Genomic DNA, 4983 nt, shown 5'->3' on the forward strand with positions numbered 1-4983 from the left:
GACAACCATTCTTACACACCACCAGCACCACAATGTCATCTCCTCCCAGAGTGACACACATCACATATGTGGCTGTTTCATATACACCATATATGTGCCTTTTAATATCTCTTTCTGTGAAAATAAGGTGATCACGCTTGTGCTTGTGTTAATGAGTGTGAAACATATCACTCCTCCATACCTTAATCCTCAAATTCAAATGCACATCTAAATTTAACCTGCTAGCATTTTCAGATTGGATGACAAACGTATAGGAGACTGACGTAGGATTGAGACATCATACACATTTAGCCATGTTTTATTTAGCTTTTAATTACTCCTGTCTCTTGGTATCTTGGAATATGTCAAGATTGTCAACCCACAGCTGAACCAGATGTGGGGGCAGAGAGTTGGGAAAGGAGGCGAAAATAGACGTGTGAGAGAGAAAGAAATAGACAATGTGTGAGGGAAAGGGAAATCAAGCAATAACAACTGCATTATGAGTTAAATTTAAAGCTATATTTGCCTTTTCTTTTTCTTTTTTGCCACTTGGAAGCAGAAGAACTCCAAAACAAGCTGCTGTACAAAGTTGCTATGGCCAATGTTTTAGCAATCAATTGCCTATTTACACATCTAGTAGACACAGAGCAACATTAGCATTCATTTGGAGTTTCATCCCCGTGATAAATGTACAACGAATAAACACTGTCTTTTTAGGCCTATTTTGTTTTCAACCAACTCTTGAGAAAAAATGTCTAGGTTTTTAGTTTGCTAGATTTAACTTTCTTCACCAGCTAGTCACTAACTTTGTCTGCAACTGTCTGGTGCTGGGTAGAGAGCATGAGGTGGGTTTATTAGAGACGTGTAGTTGTCTGCCGCTGCTGGACAGAACCATGCTGTAAATTTTTTGACTGTGAAAACCAAAACAGTAAGCTAAAAGAGGCTATAAAGATCTATAGAGCTTCAGTTGGGTGGTTATTTGTTACTGTGAGTGAGGCCTTTCAAATTACACAGTCATTTGAATATTTGTTAAAGAATTCAATTGGTGATATTCTTTCTTAATGTAAACAAATCCCATGAGAACACCAAAATAAACAAATTGATCCAATTAACGAGAACTGTCTGTGTCTCCAGTGACTTATATAACTTATTTTCCTCTGCTGTAGACTTACATTGTTGTCTAAAAACTATTAAAGACACATCAATGAGCCACACTGTTGCACTGGGTGACATGCTCTATCTCACATGGGCTCCACCCTCTACTGAACTCTATGGGTAATACTCTCCTCCAATCACACGCGCACAATCGCCCACTGAAATTTGCATGTACATAGCCGCCCAATCAGGACGTGCCCACCATGGCCTACAGACATTCCAGTTCATGTTAACTGGGCTGGGTTGGGTCCACTACTGCACTCAAGCAGTTTGGATTATTAAGTAGTAGGAGGGCTGCGGCAACTAACCCATAGCCGGTTGGGCTCAGTGAGGCAGTCTGATGACATGTCACAGCAGGCGAACATTCATCAGGCTCAGCCTGCTATAGAGCGGAGCCTGAGTGAGACAGAGCAAACGTTGTAAAGGGCTCTGCTTATGTTTATAAAACTAGAATCCAGTCTCACACCATCCGCTGAGGTGGTTGAGGTTTCGGGATCAGAGCGGCAGCAAAGCACTGCCTTACTGTGTGAGACACACGTAATCGGTAGGTATGTCCTGTTTGGCCTTCTATGTACATGCAGATTTCAGGGGGCTTATAAAACTAGGGTTACAATATCATAACCTTTGTTCCTTTATTACCATGAACCATGAACATGGCCACTGTTTATTTTGAGTCAATCTTACATACTGTGCTGCTGCCATATACTCTCTAGTACACCACATGTGTATTAATCCACCACTGGAAATGCACTAATTAAATAACATTTGCCAAAAACTCCAGTTGTTTTAGAAAATGACTTAATTCAATTTATGTTGTCATTTTTTTATAAAAATTAAAAATTTAACTTGACACAGACTAACGCATTGTTGGTTTTGGTCTTTTCATGGGATTTGTTGACAGTGAGAAAAATATAGATCAATGGCACCTTATCCTGTAATAAATGAATGAGCTCACATGCTTCCACAGTTACAATAAATGATGCACCTGTAACACAAACTTTTACAGTTTTTGTTTATATCTTTGCAGGCTCAGGCGTTAATATCCACTGTTAAATATGAGGTAGCAGAGTATCTTTTATGACTTGTGATTATGTGTCTGTTTGCTTATAACAGTATTGCAGCTTTTAGCTAATTCCCAGCTACAGTATATGCGTGATATCTGTGCTCTGTGGAGGGATGTTTACCTCAACATTTTCACAGAAGAAATAATAATGTATGTATTCCACAAGGAGCAGTAACAATCATAAACAAAGGATCATGTTGTATATATCAGAACACAAAGATCAAATCATAGATCAAAACAACATTGTCTTTTGGTTTCTATTCCTCTTTCCTCATATACCAACAGGGAAAGAATGTTTTATTCAAGACTTCCACAGGAAGGTTGCTCAGTCTGTTTTTTTTTTCTCCCTTTTACGATCTCTTACAATTCCCTTTCATCAGCAGACATGCTGATTTGAGAATTTCACAATTTCTGCTGGAGGCAGAGGCACAGGGGATTCCTAGATTGGATTTATTTGAGTTCATTTTTTCATGGTAAAGGATGGGACAAAAACATTTCTCAAAAGAAATGATAAGGCTTGCTAGACAGACCGTCGACTTATTCACAGCTCAGTGGGGTGTAGAAATGCTGAATATTATTTTGTGGTTAGCATTTCGAAATTTGGGAGGTTGTGTTTTTTGTAAGTACTGATCATAAGACACATTTGAAAATGTCCCTTCAGGAGTCACACTCCTCTTAGGACACGATTTCCATTGATTCTGTCATCCAGAAGTTAGAGCACTTATCAGCATGATTATTACTATAGGGACTGTTTTACAGTAGTACCTTTTGATGAATTCTTTCTGTAATTTTAACACATCCCCCTTTTAATAATGTGACAGATTTTGTTTCATCAGACAAGGACTTTGGGAACAAAACTATGAGATGAATATAAATTGATGGTCATGTTAGAGTGTTTCCATATTTTACATGCTATACAGCAGGATAGGGTAACTATTTGACCTTAGCCAAACATGTAATTTCTTGCATCCATATACAACGGTCAAGCTCCAGCACAGGTGCTTGTGTAGCTAAGGTAAAAAAAAAATTTTTAAAAAAGCAGGTTTGTTCTGTGTGGTTGCCTCATCTACATTTGCATAACTCCAAATGTACAGCATCTGACAGTATTGCATTGCAGCTACACTTCGGGTCAGTTGTGTCTTCAATGTCCATTGGAAACATTTCAAAAGCGGAGCATCTGTAAAACCAAATGTCAGCAAAACCCCTCTTAACTATGTTGTAGCTCATTTAGATGTGGTACCAGATGCTTTGTGGCTTGAATAAGACAACTTTTTTAGCTCAATCTCACAGCACAGCTGCTGTCATTAACCTATATTTTGTTAGAGTTTTTTGTCTGATGATTTTATTTTTTTTATCTTCAGAGCAGCTGCTTGAGAATGACTGTTGGTTAAAAGGTAGATAAGTATGTATTTTTATAAATTTCGTACTCATGTAATCTCAAAACAGAAACAGAAAAATATTTAAATGGGAGTAACTATATTGTTAATTCAGCTGCATTAAAAACATATTTGTGACCACAGAAAAAAGGAACTTAATGGATCATTAAACATTAGTTTTAAGTCAATTTGCTAGTAAATACAGACATTTATATAAGTGAATTTAACGCTTCAGAGAAGCAAGCTGCTCTGACAAAAATAGACTTGGCGCATGAAGATAGTGAAGTGGGCAAAAGAGGCCTGTGTGAGCGTGCATGGACACACATGCACCTGCTAGAATGGCAGTGAATCGTCTCTGGCAGCCCTGACAGAGCCGGAACACGACGCAGCCAGATCCTGTGTCGACTGGCCTGGCCATAAGACTGTACTACTGACTTCATTTCATTTCACAGCATCAACAATGTTGCTCCATTGGTCTCTCCTGTTATTGTCCTTTGGATAAATCAAGTGTTGGGGGAAAAAAATTCTCCAGTAGGCTTATGAGATGATAAAATGGTTCTCTGGTGGAACAAGTCTCTGACTGGATTCTTTTCTCCAGAGCATGTGACAGTCGACTGTTTCCATGTTGGTCTAAGATTCACATCATTGATGTTCCTGTCACACAGCCACTTTGTGTTGTTTCAACATTTGAAAGTAAACCTAGAAACATGCTGAGCTGAGTTGATATTGTCATTTGTCAAAGACATTTGTCATATAAATATGATCCATTTTACAAAGTGAGTTGCAGCATTTCAAAATTAGGGGATTCAAAACAAGGGGTGGTATTTGAGCTTGCATAAATTTGTTGAGCAGTCTTGATTACACACTACTTGAACCCCTCTTGTTTTTATATCTGACACTGAGAATGGTAGCCACTTGTGTGGTGAGGATAATCAGAGGTGAAATCATAAGAAAACTAAAATTGAGTATTTTCCTGACTAGCAGTGTTCTTACTGAAAACAGACAGCATGTTTTCAAGTAAAACCATCAGTGAACTGAGTAAATAATTAATGCTGGAAAATAGATTTTGGAACAGCAGTATGGTTTCCAAAAAGAATTGCCTCTTTTCAGTGCTGCACGTCAGAGGTCACCACAGAACATGCCTCACAGCACAGCAATCAGTATGGGGACAGTGTCGCCGATTCGGCAGTGATGGTCAGTAATGTTATGTAAATATAGAGAGAAACTATTATGTTCACAAATGGGAGGGAAGTCAGCCGATTTCAGCTGTCTAATGAGTGCGAGCACGCACATGTTAACTCCTGAAGCTGATGCAGGATGACAGTATAAATTAAACATGAGGCAGTCGTTGACATTTGTTTTTTCTATCCTTTCACAGCTGCAGATTGCTGTTTTTTGTGATCATATTAT

The sequence above is a fragment of the Thunnus albacares genome, chromosome 13 (genome assembly GCF_914725855.1).
Source record: "Thunnus albacares chromosome 13, fThuAlb1.1, whole genome shotgun sequence".
Taxonomy (NCBI): Eukaryota; Metazoa; Chordata; class Actinopteri; order Scombriformes; family Scombridae; genus Thunnus; species Thunnus albacares.